This window comes from Staurois parvus, unplaced genomic scaffold, assembly GCF_062004578.1.
Source record: "Staurois parvus isolate SC_StPar_1 unplaced genomic scaffold, SC_StPar_1.0 ptg000244l, whole genome shotgun sequence".
NCBI classification, from domain to species: Eukaryota; Metazoa; Chordata; class Amphibia; order Anura; family Ranidae; genus Staurois; species Staurois parvus.
Window position 1 is genome coordinate 7,038,844 of NW_028318040.1, and position 17,577 is coordinate 7,056,420.

Here is a 17,577-nt window from a genome sequence, read left to right on the forward strand (position 1 = left end):
AGAAAAGGAACTAGAAAGTTTAAATTCTGTTTTGTGGCAGGCTACTTATATAAGCAGACCTATGTGAGAGCAAAGTCTAGTGATCATCCATGATCTAACAGTTCTTTGGTCAGCATGTAAGAAACCCTGATGAGTCCCAAGGATTGTTCAGCAGTATGCAGATGGATGTTTCTTTCAGCAATAACCTCCATGGCTGTTCCTTTTTCAAAGTGTTCACATGAAATAGAACTGACGTAAAGGGCTGTGGTGAAAGCAGGCAAAGTTGAGATCTGCCAGCATACAGCCAAAAATCTGTATTGAAAGTGTATTAATATAAAAGGCAAGTTAAACTAAACATTACAAAATGGCTAACGCCTTATTCAGCTATGAAACATGTTAGCATCTTTGCCATATTTGAATTCACTTGCCTTATAAATAATAAGCGTTGATATACTGTAGATCTTTAGATGTGTGCTGGCAGATCAGATGCTAGAAATAATGACCCCAGTGACAGACCAGACATCCATGTGAAGATTCTGCTGGAATATTTAGCTCTGAAGGATAGTAGAGTTCAGATTCTTAACCCACCAGAAAGGAATGTATTCTGAGTCATCTATTGCAAGAGACATTTTTTGGATTTTGTTTTTGGAAGTAAGTTGCTCAAAGAACAAGGCATGAAAACAGTAATTGTACATATTTTTGCCTAAACCCTTAGCACAGCCTTCTCAGCCAGCTGCAGCCAACAGCAATGCTCTGAAATCAGAGCTACACACATCTTAAGATTACATTGTTATGCCAGGGAATGCCTGGACAATTAATTTAGTCAGCTAAAAGTGCTTCCAAATATTAAAATAATTAAAAAAAATAATGTACATGACTTAATGAATTATTTTGAGTAAATCTTAGCCAAACAGAACTATTTTAACATAAGCAAAATCTATATGGACTGGGTTATCGAAAATAAATTAATATTTATTATAATAAGTCACATTAAAACACATACAGTATATATTTGCCCAATTGTGATGTACATAGACACTTACATAATTGAATTGCAATTGTTCCAACTTAACAATATATTACATATACATATATATAGACTAATTATTGAATTTCTCCCCGTAGATAAAATAACCAATGATAACTACCAGACAATAGTCTGTGTACAGAATTCAATACGGACTTCAACTGTTATTCCCCAGAAGGAATAAGAGTCAAACTATGCAAAACTGTATGCCACTATGACCCAAAAACAGAAAAATAATTAAAAAAATACAAATAAAAAATAATTATTAATTTAAATAATTATGTTATCGTGGGGAGACCAATTAGGTTAAAAAAATATGGCAATTGGCTTATTAATCTAAGAAAGCAAAATCAACAGAAGATATATTATAACTACCCTCCAAGTATCAGGTAACCTTTTAGATAACTGATGATCAGATCTAAAGATGGCAGCTGATTAGAGATTGGAGCTGGTCTTCCCTAAAATGGCATCTAGTTATGCTGGAGCTGTTTGTCCTGGCTCAGTGAGGTGTCAGATGATGTGGATCAGATGTTTCTGGTGGGGGTCCTCTTGTGTGTTTATATGATGTCTAGATGATCTCTTTAGATGGTCTTTGTATGTGTCCCTTCTGTCTACCTGATTTGAATAAACCTGGTTCCAAAGGTGGAACTTTCTCTATGATTGGTGAATTTGTTTAATAACCAAACCTACAGTTGTGGCCAAAATTATTCAACCCCCACTGAAATTGAGTGTTTTGGCCAGTTTGACATTGCTTTTGATCATTCAGTCATCTTGCTTACATTTACATTAAAGAGGCACTTGTAGGTCAGACAAATATAACATAACAGTTATAATGAAATAACCACAAATGTCTTTTCTGTGCTCACAGCATTATCAGTTTTATTCAACCCCCAAGTGACATTCAATCTTAGTACTTAGTACAGCATCCTTTTACAGTTATAACAGCTTTTAAACGTGAAGCATAGCTTGACACAAGTGTCTTGCAGCGATCTACGGGTATCTTCGCCCATTCTTCATGGGCAAAGGCCTCCAGTTCAGTCACATTCTTAGGCTTGCGCACTGCAACTGCTTTCTTTAAGTCCCACCAGAGGTTCTCAATCGGATTTAAGTCTGGTGACTGCGATGGCCACTCCAAAATGTTCCAGCCTTTCCTCTGCAACCATGCTCTAGTGGACTTGGAGGTATGCTTGGGATCATTGTCCTGTTGAAAGGTCCAACGTCTCCCAAGCCTCAGGTGTGTGACGGACTGCATCACGTTTCCATCCAATATCTCCTGGTACTGAAGAGAATTCATGGTACCTTGCACACGCTGAAGCTTCCCTGTACCTGCAGAAGCAAAACAGCCCCAAAGCATGATTGACCCTCCACCATGCTTCACAGTAGGCAAGGTGTTCTTTTCATCATAGGCCTTGTTCTTCCTCCTCCAAACATAGCGTTGATCCATGGGCCCAAACAGTTCTAATTTTGTTTCATCAGTCCACAGAACACTATCCCACAACTTTTGTGGTTTGTCCACATGGCTTTTGGCATACTGCAGTCGACTCTTCTTATTCTTTGGAGACAGCAAGGGGGTACGCCTGGGAGTTCTGGCACGGAGGCCTTCATTACGCAGTGTGCGTCTTATTGTCTGGGCTGAAACTTCTGTACCCACATCTGACAAATCTTTTCTCAGTTCCTCAGCAGTCACACGGGGACTTCTCTCCACTCTACGCTTCAGGTAGCGCACAGCAGTCAAAGTCAGCATCTTCTTTCTGCCACGACCAGGTAGCGTTTCAACAGTGCCCTTTGCCTTGAATTTGCGAATGATGCTTCCTAAGGTGTCTCTTGGTATGTTTAACATCTTTGCAATCTTCTTATAGCCATTGCCCTTCCTGTGAAGAGAAATCACCTCTTCTCTTGTCTTCCTGGACCATTCTCTTGCCTTCACCATGTTTGTAACCACACCAGTAAATGTCTAGAAGGAGCTGAGTATCACAGTCATTTTAAAGCTGCCTAATTGGTGCTTATTATGCTTGATTGCTGCTCGGTGACATCCACAGGTGTTTTCAATACCTGATGGAAAGCACCTGTATGAACCTCTGTTCTTCAGAGTGGTAGTCTTTAAGGGGTTGAATAATTGTGGCAATGAAGAAACCACATAAGAACCATTTACTACTGTATTACATAAACAATTGATGTCATTTTAGTTGCATTTGGGTAGTTACAACGTCCTTGTAGGATTTGATTCTGAATACAATTCCAAATGTACACTATAGTCCCTAAACCCCTTTACAGCATTGGGGGTTGAATAATTTTGGCCACAACTGTATGTTTATTCAAGCATTACTACCCTTGGCCACTTCCCGAAATACTTAGTTATACATGATGCCTCTTGAAATGTGTCATTTATTTTTAGACAGCTTTTTGTAGGTGGACTTTATATCAACAAGATCTCATACAAAATGTCCTTTAATCTTTGGAACAATAGTGAAATACTTTCTTTGTCTGAAATGTCCCAGGATGTTGATTTTGGTTCACCTGGGTAAATAGACAATGTCTATTCAACAATACACATTTGTGTGAGTTCTTAAGTCTTGTAAACATAGACCATGGACTTTCTGTCCAGAGGATGTTAACCTGTGAAAATTATAAAAAATAAAAAATTCTGAAAAAAAGTGTCCATAAAATAATGTTCAAAAAAGTTTTCAAATAATGTCCACACTGTGTTGAAAGCACCACCAAAAACATTTTTTTGAATCACTCACCAGAGCTCAAAGCTAAATGAATAATTAGACTAACAACAAGCACTTTTTGCTCTGGGCAATATATAGCAATCCAATTCTTAGATGCAATGCTGTGTGAATAAACGAATCCTCCTCAGATGAAAAGCCACCATTCAAGGATATAGGTAATTTCCAGGAATAAAACTCGCGTTTCTTTCATATACTTCCATACCATAGGGACCATGTTTAAAGGTAAGAGAAAAAAATCATGGTGCAGCAAGTTTTATAAATGTAACAAACTTTTTAATGAACGAATAAAATTTACAAGTCAGGTGTCTCCACCGACACCAGTGTTACAAGCATGTGTTTAGGCAGCAGAGCACGAACCTATCTTCGTTTGCCCTGGACCCCCTCCTCTCACATCCAAAGAATGTCTCAGACTTCGGCATCCAGTAGGCCACGCCCTACGTGTTTCGTCACCAACGACGTCCTCACGGACCGCACCGTGAGGACGTTGTTGGTAACATATTGTTTCTTTTGTATCATTCTGTCCATTCATCTGCAGATGAAGAGATCAGGGATGAATTTAGGACTGCAAATTATGTCAGTTAACCATTTCAATACCGTGCAATTTTACAACTTCCTGCCCAGGCCATTTTTCACGTTTCAGCGCTCTCACACTTTGAATGACAATTGCGCGGTCATACAACATTGCACCCAAACTAAAATTTTATCATTTTCTTCACACAACTAGAGCTTTCTTTTGGTGGTATTTAATCACTGCTGGGGTTTTTATTTTTTGCTAAATTAACAAAAAAAGACCAAAAATGTTGAAAAAAAAACACGTTTTTCTTTGTTTCTGTTATAAACGTTTACAAATAAATAATTGTTCGTCATAAATTTAGGCCGAGATGTATTCTGCTACATGTCTTTGGTGAAAATAACCCAAATTAGGATGTATTATTTAGTTTGTAGGAAAGTTATAGAGTTCACAAACTATGGTATAGATCTGATTATTGATCAATCCTAAAGTACTGACAGCCAATCTAATTTCTTGAGGTCTAAGAATGTCAGAATAGCACAGATATCCCCCAAATGACCCCTTTTTGCAGAGTAGACAGTCCGACGTACTTCATAAGAGGCATGGCGAGTTTTTTGAAGTTGTATTTTTTTTGTCATAATTTTTCGGAAAATTCAAAAATTAAAAAAATAATTTTCACTATTTTTTTTTTACATACTGTCACCAGTGCAGTACAGCGTCATCATATAACTGGCATGGCGGTGAATAGGGACACTGACTGGTGACAGTATGAAAAAAAAAATATATATATATATTTTTTTTTATTATTATTTTTAATTTTTTATTACTTTTTTTATTTTTTTTAAGATTTTTTTTCATATTTTACTATGACCAAAGTAGTACAATGTTACCATAGTAACATTGTACTACTTTGGGGAAGTGATCAGTATTTTTTATTTTTTTTTACACAATTTGCTTATAGCAAAGAAATACTTTGCTATAAGCAAGCATTTACCTGAATGAAATGGATTCATTCAGCTTTTTTTTTTTTGTGCTTAGCTCTGATTTGGTCACAGCTAATCACATGACATGTGCATGTGATTAGCTGTGACCATTCACAGCTAGGCACTAGTATACAATGGATGGCATCATGAATGAAGCCATCCATTGTATACAACTGTCATGTGACCTGCTATGATTAGTCACAGCAGGTCACATGGTACCTGCAACGGGGGCCGGTACTCAGATCTGTCATCGGCCGTGTCCGAGGTACACGGCCGGTGACAGATCGCGCCGCTGCGCCGCTCTGCATTAGCGCAAACTGCGCATGTGCGGGAGCACGCCAAATGGCGTGCACCCGGAGTGCAGAAGCACTTTTGAAGCCTCTAAACGGCCATTGGCCGGGCGGCTAATGGTTAACCGCTTAAGGACCGCCCTACAGCATATATACTGTTATATACAGGGTGGCACCTGTGCGCAGAATCATGTATATATGTAATTTTGCATTTCCGGGTAGGGGCAAGTGCTTAGAGCAGCCTGACAACCTGACAAAAAAAAAAAAAAAGCAACAGTTGCTTTTTTTTTTTTTTTTTTAACTGTTCTTCTGTTTAACCCCTTATTAACCACTTCAATACTGGGCACTTTTACCCCCTTCCTGCCCAGGCCAATATTCAGCTTTCAGCACTTTCACACTTTAAATGACAATTGCATGGTCATGCAACACTGTACCCAAGCTAAAATGTTATCATTTTCTTCACACAACTAGAGCTTTCTTTTGGTGGTATTTAATCACCACTGGGGTTTTCATTTTTTGCTAAATTAACAAAAAAAGACCGAAAATTTGAAAAAATAAACACGTTTCTTTGTTTCTGTTATGAAAGTTTGCAAATAAATAATTGTTCTTCATAAATGTAGGTCAAGATGTATTCTGCTACATGTCTTTGGCGTAAATAACCCAAATCAGTGTTTATTATTTAGTTTGTAGGAAAGTTATAGAGTTCACAAACTATGGTATAGATCTGAACATTGATCAATCCTGAAGTACTGAGGGTCAATTTAATTTCTTGAGGCCAAAAAATGTCAGAAAAGTACAGATATCCCCCAAATGACCCCTGTTTGCAGAGTAGACAGTCCGACGTATTTCATAACAGGCATGGCGAGTTTTTTGAAGTTGTACTTCTTTGTTATAATTTTGTAGAAAATGAAGAAATTAAAAAAATTATTTTCACAATTTTTTTTACATACTGTCATCAGTGCAGTACAGCATCATCATATAACTGGTGTGGTGGTGATCAGGGACACTGACTGGTGACAATAAAAAAAAAGATAATTAAAAAAAAAGTTTTAATTATTTTATTGTTTTTATATTTTATTACATTTTTTCTCTTTTTTTAAGATTTGTTTCCATATTACACTATGACCAAAGTAGTATAATGTTACCATAATAACTTTGTACTACTTTGGGGAAGTAATCAGTATTTTATTTTATTTTTTTTACACAGTTTGATTGCTTATAGCAAAGAATTTCTTTGCTATAAGCAAGCATTTCACTGAATGAAATCAGGTTTTTTTGTTGTTATTAGCTGTGATTGGCCACGGCTAATTACATGACACAATTTATTTGTAAATAAACACTTCTCATAAAACAGCACATTTTGTTTTGTTGCATTTTATTATCTAAGGATTGTGTAAAAAATAATTGATGAAAAGAAAATATCATAAAAAGAAAGCCTTGTTTGTCCTTAAACAATATATGCATTACTTTGTTATCCTAAGTGATGACAAAGTTAATGCTGAATAAACAGGTCCATAGCAGAAATGTAAAAATTGTTCTGGTCCATAGGAGTGAACAGGTGTGAGAGGCAAAGGGGGTAAAAAATTTTTTTTATTGTTTATTTAGCAGATTTAAAGGAAGCATATGAAATATGTCTACTGATAGTGTTTGATCTGAGCCTAACAGGGATCTGAGTTCTGTGCTCTCAATGTGAAGATTTAACCTTATGTGCTGTTAGCTCAGGAAATGTTAGGAAATCTCTCTAGTTGGGACAAAGATTGCAAGAAAAAAAAATCACTAACAAGGTGAAGGGTTAGAACCTCTGTCTGGTTATTATAACTGTCTGTGTATTTCTGCTCTGGTCACAGCAGCTCCCCTGATTTATTGCCCTGCTTTTTCTGGCTGACATGCTCCCTGGTTTTACAGATATAATAGATCTCATAGAAAAATTACTGTTACCAAACAGCATACTAAACTTTGGCCCCCTTCTTCATTGCTACAGCCCAAACCAAACGAATGGATATTCTCTGATATATATATATATATATATATATATATATATATATATATATACAGTTGCAAGAAAAAGTACGTGAACCCCTTGGGATTACGTGGAGTTTTGCATTAATTGGGCATAAAATGTGCTCTGAACGTCATCTAAGTCACAACAATAGAAGAACACAGTCTGCTGAACATAATACTACACAAACATTAGATGTTGCCATGGTTTGATTGCACATAACATGTAAACATTCACAGTGCAGGGAGGAAAAAGTAGCCCTAGCTTAATGACTTCTCCCAGAGCTAATTGGAGCCAGGAGTGAGCCAACCTTGACTCCAATCAGTGTGATGATATTGGATGTGTTGCTGACAGCTGTCCTGCCCTTAAAAAACACACACCTGTTTTGGGTTTACTGGTTTCAAGAAGCACTGTCTGATGTGAACCATGCCTCGCAGAAAAGAGCTCTCAGAAGACCTACAATCAAGAATTGTTGACTTGCATGAAGCTGGAAAGGGTTACAAAAGTATCTCCAAAAGCCTTGATTAGAGATGAGCGAATTATTCAAAAATTCGATTCGGCTGATTCGCCGAATTTGCGGGAGAAATTTGATTCGATGCGAATATATTCGCCGCGAATTTAACTTATTTAAAGGGTTTCTAGGCTTCAGAGAGCCTTTATATTAGTGCAGAACACTGTACCTTTAATTTAAATGCCCTTGGAGTCTGCTGGGGAAGAGAAATAATACTGTCAGTCAGTATGACATGCAGATGAGTGCCGTCGATCTTAGAATCACCGCACACTTCACTCATTTGGGCAGTCACGGGGCACGACGAAGAAGAAGAAGAATGAAAAGAAGAAGAAGAAGAATGAAAAGAAGAAGAAGAAGAATGAAAAGAAGAAGAAGAAGAAGAATGAAAAGAAGAATGAAAAGAAGAAGAAGAGGAATGAAAAGAAGAAGAAGAAGAATGAAAAGAAGAATGAAAAGAAGAAGAAGAAGAATGAAAAGAAGAAGAAGAAGAATGAAAAGAAGAATGAAAAGAAGAATGAGAAGAATGAAAAGAAGAAGAAGAATGAAAAGAAGAAGAATGAAAAGAAGAAGAATGAAAAGACGAATGAAAAGAAGAATGAAAAGAAGAATGAAAAGAAGAAAAAGAATGAAAAGAAGAATGAGAAGAAGAATGAAAAGAAGAATGAGAAGAAGAATGAGAAGAATGAAAAGAATAATGAAAAGAATGAAAAGAAGAATGAGAAGAATGAAAAGAAGAATGAAAAGAAGAAGAAGAAGAATGAAAAGAAGAAGAAGAAGAATGAAAAGAAGAATGAAAAGAAGAAGAAGAAGAATGAAAAGAAGAAGAATGAAAAGAAGAATGAAAAGAAGAAGAAGAATGAAAAGAAGAAGAAGAAGAATGAAAAGAGGAATGAAAAGAAGAATGAACTATATTACTATATCAGTCTCTAATGGATGCTGGAGAGTTAAACCCCCTAACACCTGCTGTGCCCATTATGAGGGGTTCCCACCATCCCTGTGCTGAGGTTCTGGGTATGCACACCTGCTGTGCCCATTATGAGGGGTTCCCACCATCCCTGTGCTGAGGTTCCAGGTCTGCACACCTGCTGTGCCCATTATGAGAAGTTCCCACCATCCCTGTGCTGAGTTCCTGGGTCTGTACACCTGCTCTGCCTATTAGGAGGAGTTCCCACCATCCCTGTGCTAAATTCCTGGGTCTGTACACCTGCTGTTCCCATTATGAGGGGTTTCTACCATCCCTGTGCTGAGGTCCCAGGTCTGCACACCTGCTGCGCCCATTACTAGGGGTTCCCACCATCCCTGTGCTGAGGTTCTGGGTATGCACACCTGCTGTGCCCATTATGAGGGGTTCCCACCATCCCTGTGCTGAATTCCTGGGTCTGTATGTACACCTGCTGTGTCCATTGTGAGGGTTTCCCACCATTCCTGCACTGAGTACCTGAGTCTGTACACCTGCCAAAAGAAAGTTTCAGGATTTTGAAGGAGCAAAATACAGTAATACTGGAACAAAAATGAGCTGCGTGGTGGAGTTGCCAGAAGAAGAAGAAGAAGAAGAAGAAAAGAAGAAGAAGAAGAATGAAAAGAAGAATGAAAAGAAGAAGAAGAATGAAAAGAAGAAGAAGAAGAATGAAAAGAAGAATGAAAAGAAGAAGAAGAAGAATGAAAAGAAGAATGAAAAGAAGAAGAAGATTGAAAAGAAGAATGAAAAGAAGAAGAAGAATGAAAAGAAGAAGAAGAAGAATGAAAAGAAGAATGAAAAGAAGAAGAAGAATGAAAAGAAGAAGAAGAAGAAGAATGAAAAGAAGAATGAAAAGAAGAAGAATGAAAAGAAGAATGAAAAGAAGAATGAAAAGAAGAAGAAGAAGAATGAAAAGAAGAAGAAGAAGAATGAAAAGAAGAATGAAAAGAAGAAGAAGGAGAATGAAAAGAAGAAGAAGAAGAATGAAAAGAAGAATGAAAAGAAGAAGAAGAAGAATGAAAAGAAGAAGAAGAAGAATGAAAAGAAGAATGAAAAGAAGAAGAAGAAGAATGAAAAGAAGAAGAAGAATGAAAAGAAGAAGAAGAAGAATGAAAAGAAGAATGAAAAGAAGAAGAAGAATGAAAAGAAGAATGAAAAGAAGAAGAATGAAAAGAAGAAGAAGAAGAATGAAAAGAAGAATGAAAAGAAGTAGAAGAAGAATGAAAAGAAGAAGAAGAATGAAAAGAAGAATGAAAAGAAGAAGAAGAAGAATGAAAAGAAGAAGAAGAAGAATGAAAAGAAGAAGAAGAAGAATGAAAAGAAGAAGAATGAAAAGAAGAAGAAGAATGAAAAGAAGAAGAAGAAGAATAAAAAGAAGAATGAAAAGAAGAAGAAGAAGAATAAAAAGAAGAAGAAGAAGAATGAAAAGAAGAAGAAGAAGAATGAAAAGAAGAATGAAAAGAAGAAGAAGAATGAAAAGAAGAAGAAGAATGAAAAGAAGAAGAAGAAGAATGAAAAGAAGAATGAAAAGAAGAAGAATAAGAATGAAAAGAAGAAGAAGAAGAATGAAAAGAAGAATGAAAAGAAGAAGAAGAATGAAAAGAAGAAGAATGAAAAGAAGAAGAAGAAGAATGAAAAGAAGAATGAAAAGAAGAAGAAGAAGAATGAAAAGAAGAATGAAAAGAAGAAGAAGAAGAATGAAAAGAAGAAGAAGAATGAAAAGAAGAATGAAAAGAAGAAGAAGAATGAAAAGAAGAAGAAGAAGAATGAAAAGAAGAATGAAAAGAAGAAGAAGAAGAATGAAAAGAAGAAGAAGAAGAATGAAAAGAAGAATGAAAAGAAGAAGAAGAATGAATGAAAAGAAGAAGAAGAATGAAAAGAAGAATGAAAAGAAGAAGAAGAATGAAAAGAAGAAGAAGAAGAATGAAAAGAAGAATGAAAAGAAGAAGAAGAAGAATGAAAAGAAGAAGAAGAATGAAAAGAAGAATGAAAAGAAGAAGAAGAAGAATGAAAAGAAGAAGAAGAAGAAGAATGAAAAGAAGAAGAAGAAGAAGAAGAATGAAAAGAAGAATGAAAAGAAGAAGAAGAAGAATGAAAAGAAGAATGAAAAGAAGAAGAAGAAGAATGAAAAGAAGAAGAAGAAGAATGAAAAGAAGAAGAAGAAGAAGAATGAAAAGAAGAATGAAAAGAAGAAGAAGAAGAATGAAAAGAAGAAGAAGAAAAAGAATGAAAAGAAGAATGAAAAGAAGAAGAAGAAGAATGAACAGAAGAAGAAGAATGAAAAGAAGAAGAAGAAGAATGAAAAGAAGAAGAAGAAGAATGAAAAGAAGAAGAAGAAGAATGAAAAGGAGAATGAAAAGAAGAAGAAGAAGAATGAAAAGAAGAAGAAGAAGAATGAAAAGAAGAATGAAAAGAAGGAGAAGAAGAAGAATGAAAAGAAGAAGAAGAATGAAAAGAAGAAGTATTCCAGTACAGCAAAAAGTGTATCTGCAGAGAGCTCCGCTATTTCTGACAGTTCTCTGACAGTTCCTTCACATTTACAGCGGTTGAAACATTGTATCTATTTATTTCCGAATAAAAACATCTGTATCCTAAATGGAAACAAATAGATACAATGTTTCAACCGCTGTAAATGAACTGTCAGAACTGTCAGAAATAGCGGAGCTCTCTGCAGTGACACTTTTGCCGGCTGATCGGGAAAAATTCGATTCGTGCACCCGAAGTTGGCTAAAATTCGGATTCGATGCAAATCGAATTTTTCCCGATATTCGAAACGAATTCCACTTCGCCTGGTTCGATTCGCTCATCTCTAGCCTTGATGTTCATGTGTCCATGGTAAGACAGACTGTCTACAAATGGAGAAAGTTTAGCACTGTTGCTACTCTCCCTAGGCGTGGTCGTCCTGTAAAAATGACTGCAAGAGCACAGCGCAGAATGCTGCATGAGGTAAAAAAGAATCCCAGAGTGTCAGCTAAAGACCTACAGAAATCTCTGGCACATGCTAACATTTTTGTTGACACATCTACATTAAGGTAAACATTAAACAAGAATGGAGTACATGGGAGGACACCACGGAGGAAGCCATTGCTGTCCAAAAAGAATATTGCAGCACGTTTGAAGTTTGCAAAAGAGCACCTGGATGTTCCACAGCACTACTGGCAAAATATACTGTGGACAGATGAAACCAAGATTGAGTTGTTTGGGAAGAACACACAACACTATGTGTGGAGAAAAAAAGGCACAGCACACCAACATCAAAACCTCATCCCCACTGTAAAACATGGCGGAGGGAGCATCATGGTTTGGGGCTGATTTGCTGCCTCAGGGCCCAGACGGATTGTTGTCATTGATGGGAAAATGAATTCCAGAGTTTATCAAGACATTTTGCAGGAAAACGTATGACCATCTGTCCGCCAACTGAAGCTCCGCAGAGGATAGGTGATGCAACAGGACAATGACCCAAAGCATACAAGTAATTCAACAAAACAATGGCTGCAACAGCACAGAATACACCTTCTGGAGTGGCCCAGTCAGAGTCCTGACCTCAACCCGATTGAAATGCTGTTGCATGACCTTAAGAGAGCGATTCACACCAGACATCCCAAGAATATTGCTACACTGAAACAGTTTTGTGAAGACGAGTGGTCCAAAATGACTCCAGATCGTTGTGCAGGTCTGATCTGCAACTACAGGAAACGTTTGGTTGAGGTTATTGCTGCCAAAGGAGGGTCAACCAGTTATTAAGTCCAAAGGTTCACATACTTTTTCCTCCCTGCACTGTGAATGTTATGTGCAATTAAACCATGGCAACATCTAATATTTGTGTAGTATTATGTTCAGCAGACTGTGTTCTTCTATTGTTGTGACTTAGATGACGTTCAGAGCACATTTTATGCCCAATTCATGCAAAACTCCACGTAATCCCAAGGGGTTCACATACTTTTTCTTGCAACTATATATATATATATATATATATAGAATATGCACTTCCATAAATATTTTATGTTTCCATTATCTTCAAGGTATGCTTGATGAAACTTCGATTTTTTTTTTCATTGGTAATGAAAATCTTTAGAAAATAACTCACAAAATAATTTATTTGTGAGTTTTATACTAGCTAACGTCTATTAGCGTGCATAATATTTCTGTGAATATGTAGTGTTGAATTAATGACAATGTAGCCACTGTGGAAATTAGAAACATAAAGCAAAGAATTGTTTTGTTAGTTTAGATACAATCTACCTCCCAGGTGAAGAAACCTGAAGATTGGGACTGAACTGGCAAAGTTTTATGTGAATACAAATCCCTCTCTGACCACATCCTTGGTAAAGATCTGTTGTTGTGGCTTTATGTATCCCTTAGAGGAATACTAAATAATACATTTTTTTCAACATGAAGTGAACTGAATTTACTTATAAATTATACATTGCTTTTAAACATTAAATGTAATGTATATATTTTCTCCTTTTGAAAAAAAATCTTCTTTACTCTGCACCCTAAATATGCAATGTATAGGTTTAATGGCGGTGACATAACGCTGGTGTGCTGTTTTAAAGGACTATGTTATATTATAATCAGGTGTAGAAACAACAATGTGCAGCTACAATATTTTTGATTAGAAATAACGGTAGATATATATATATCTTTTTCAGTAATGTTACACATTTAAGTCAAAAGTGGGCTCATTTAATTATACCTCTCAGATATGCTAAACCCTTCATTTACCTTTGTGCTATACAAGGCTGTATTAAGCATAAAGTGAGGCGTGGAGTAAAAGAAGAAAAAACATGAATGAAGGGTAGGCATGACAGGGGTTGAAGGGGTTGGGAGCTGAGAGTCCTATTAGTTTGTAGGAAAACGTGATTTTGGGGTTCTAAGTGGTGTTTTAAGGTGGGACCACAGGGGGTGGTCAGACAGAGTGTGGAAGGGGGTCTTCAGTCAGGAGGAAGATTGGTCAAGTAAAACTTTCCTCCCGCCTGCCCATTTTTTACTGGCTTGTTATGATTGTGGTTGTGATGGTTGGTGCTGATGGGCAGCCAGTGGGGTGTAAGGTCCTCATAAGTTACTGTGGGCACAAAAAAGGTACTTTGTAGGGACCCGTCTGAGGTATGGCTCCCAGCTGTTCTGATAGTGGTATCTGCAGTGGTTGTCTCTGAGTTGGTGGTATTGCAGCTGGAGGCCTATTTTAAGTAGGATGCAGCTAGTTTCTTTTCCTGCTGCCTACTAGGACCTTGAAGCTCCGGTTATACTGTGTTTACATTATTTTCAAATGTTATATTGTGATTGTTGTAATAAAAGGCTGTTTTGGCCATTAACGCCAGCTTGGTGTCCGAGTGGTTACTTACCGGAAAAGGGGGGAGGTAATGGTCAGAGGGGACCAGGGGCTGCCTGGCAACTCATGGGGCCCCCGGGCAATAGGGGGATCATGGGGCCCCTGTGTCCTTGCCCACACTCAAACCACACCCAAAAAAGCCTATGAAAGGTACCAGGGGCAACTCATGGGGCCCCCTACTGACCCCGGGCCCTTGGGCAGTGCCCGAGTGCCGGAATGGTCAGTCTGCCCCTGGAAGGGACTGGGACCAAGCCATCTTTAGTCCCCTGGTCATGATTATTTTGGCCCTGGTACCTAAATAAATGAGGCAGCTGGGGCTGTACTGTTCATACCTCTAGATCAGGGGTCTCCAAACTTTCTAGAGAAAGGGCCAGTTTTTTGTCCTTTAGACTTTAGGAGGGATGGACTGTGGCCAGTGGGAGTAGAAAAGGTCCTGACATCAGTGGGAAAAAATAATGCCCTATTGTTTTTGTCAGTCAAAGGAATTGTGCCCCATCATTGGTGCTATTGGGAGGAATTGTGCTCCATCACTGGTGTCATTGAAAGCCATTGTGCCCCCTTCATTGGTGTGTGGGGGGGGGAATTATGCTCGATTGTTGGTATCAGTGGATGGCCAAGGGCCAGATAAAGGCATGCAAAGGGCCATATCTGGCCCCAGGGCCGTGGTTTGGGGACCACTGCTCTAGACTGTAGATATCTAATACTTTCAATACATTCGACACAGGTTAGTTCCTGCTCCAGTTATACTATATATGAATGCCTGAAGATGTTTTTAAAAGCACTCTATAACTACATTGCATAACAGACTATAGGATACTACATAATTGGCGTCAAGGATACCTGTGAGGTTTGTGTTCTAACAGATGAAATGATGAGACCAACTAATAAGAAAGATAAACTCAGCCGACATTAGAGAAAGATTTACTCTTCAAAAGCTGGTACAATTCTAAACCAAAGTGAAACTCCTGTGGCTTAGGCAAAATCTTCAGTCAGGGGACTACTGGTACCATGCAGGCTATGAATTCAGAATCTACCTCTAATAAGGCACATATAAAGGGCACAATACAAACTACAATTTGGAGTTCTTTAACTATGGTTAAACACAGCAAATTGAACAATATGCTGTGTGCCATGCAAAAGATGCACAGTGCCATAAATGTTAGATAATGGGACACTTTTACTGCTACAGAGGTTACAGTATGTCTTAAATGTAAATAAAACTGCTTACTACTAATTACTACTGTTTCTGCTAACAAGGGCTACTCCATTATACTGATGCTTGATACAGAATCTGCTGTCTCTATACCAGCCTTACCCGAATATGGTGTCACAACAGCCAAGGGTGCCATCTGAGTTTATCTGGGGTGCTGTCAAATGACTGCACCCCTAAGGATAGCATGCACACATATATACATGCCCATTTATACATGGAGACTGAGCTGTCACTGACAGTTTTTGGTCTCAGAGTAATGATTACATGATAACTGTGATAGCCAATCCTCTGTAAGGAGAAAAAGATACAGGGAATTTACTAAAACTGGAGCAGACAAAATCTGGAGCAGCTGTACATGGCAACAATCTACTTTCAAGCTTTCATTTTTCAAGCTTAACTGAACAACAAGCTGAAAGATAAAATATGATTGTTTGCCGTGCACAGCTGCTCCAAGTTCTGTCTGTTCTAGTTTTGACAAATTTTCTTTATTGTAACTCTTTCTTTTTGCTATTTAAACAAAAAAAGTATTTTAAAATAACAAAGATTATATAGATAGATTGGGGCTTAGGTTAGTGCCATTGTCAGTATTTTTAGGTAGGATAATCTATGTTTTTTGGTGCTACTATTGGTATCAACAACAAATACTGCACACATAAGTGGTATATTCATGCTTATCAGGAGTAGTACAATTTAAATTAATTTTTTTTTGTTGGTGGGTCATGGTAATGAAATAATAAAACACAAAATAATGTTTTAAAAAATGATACTTTTTATTGCTATTTTTGGACAAAAGATATCCATTAACATTTACACCCAAATGAAGGCTCAAATTATATAAAAAAAAAAAAATTTATAGTTGACCTGGTGTATCCTTGAGATTAAGGATATGTTAGCCTTTGGAACATGTTACATGTTCCACCCATTTTTAGGGTGGAATATGTAACATGTTCCCATAGCCGCAGCTGCCCCCCGCAGCCTGCCACCCCTCCCTCTGACAGATAGTACAGGGGAAAACATCCCGTACTATCATCAAATTTGAAAACAGTGTGGGTGTGTGGAGCTCTGCCCATACGGCCATGTCATTCATTCATGGACTTCCGTGAATAAACGAACTGCAAGTCCCAATAACCTTAGCGGCTGTCAGCTTGTAGTCTTCAATGAACTACCACGGCGCTGTGGAGCACCTTGGTAGTTCATTGCAGCTTCCTGTTAGAATATCTGCCTGACCATACATCCCGTATGACAAACAGATATTCTGACAGGTCTGCAGAAGACCTGCATGGCACCAGCGATCTACTGATCACTGGTGCAATGCTTTCCAGGCTTCTTTGGCAAAAATAATAAATGCACATTTTAAACCAGTCACTGAGCCTACTGTTAAACTGGTAAGTTATAGACACTGAGCTTTTCCAGTGCTTGGTTGCCCACCAGTTACATCTACAGATCAGAGGTAGGAACAGCACAGGTACCATATTTATTGCTCCAGAGCCTGTAGGGACATAATATATGGTGCTATAATGCTCACATATTATACTTGTTTAAAATAACCGCCATGTATATCCAATTTTTTTTTATTTTTGTGGAGTAATAGAGTGGGGAACTCTTGTTGAGTTTCCTGCTACTGCCCCAAACAAAGGGCCAGTTTACTGTCCTTCCAACTTTAGTGGGGCCGGACTGTGGTCAAAAGCAGTAGCAAATATATAGGTGTCTGTGGGAGTAAACAATAGCCCATGTTTGATATTAGAGGGAAGAATCATTGGTGTCCATGGGAGGAATAGTGCCCCATCATTGGTGTCAGTGGAAGGAATGGCGCCCCATCTTTGTTGTCAGTGGGAGGAGTAGTGCCTCATCATTGGTGTCAGTGGGAGGAATAGCCACTCATCATTGGTGTCAGTGGAAATAATGGTGCCCCATCTTTGGTGTCAGTGGGAGTAATAATGCCCTATCATTAGTGTCAGTGGAAGGAATAGTGCCCTATATTTGGTATCAGTGGGAGGAATAGTGCCCCATCATTGGTGTCAGTGGAAGGAATGCCGCCCCAT

General features: G+C 37.8%; 1 protein-coding gene across 1 annotated transcript in view; it reads right to left on the bottom strand.

Moving 5' to 3' along the window:
- BANK1 (B cell scaffold protein with ankyrin repeats 1) overlaps positions 1-17,577 on the bottom strand; it is a 325,822-nt gene that overhangs the window by 32,190 nt on the left and 276,055 nt on the right. The window lies entirely within an intron of this gene.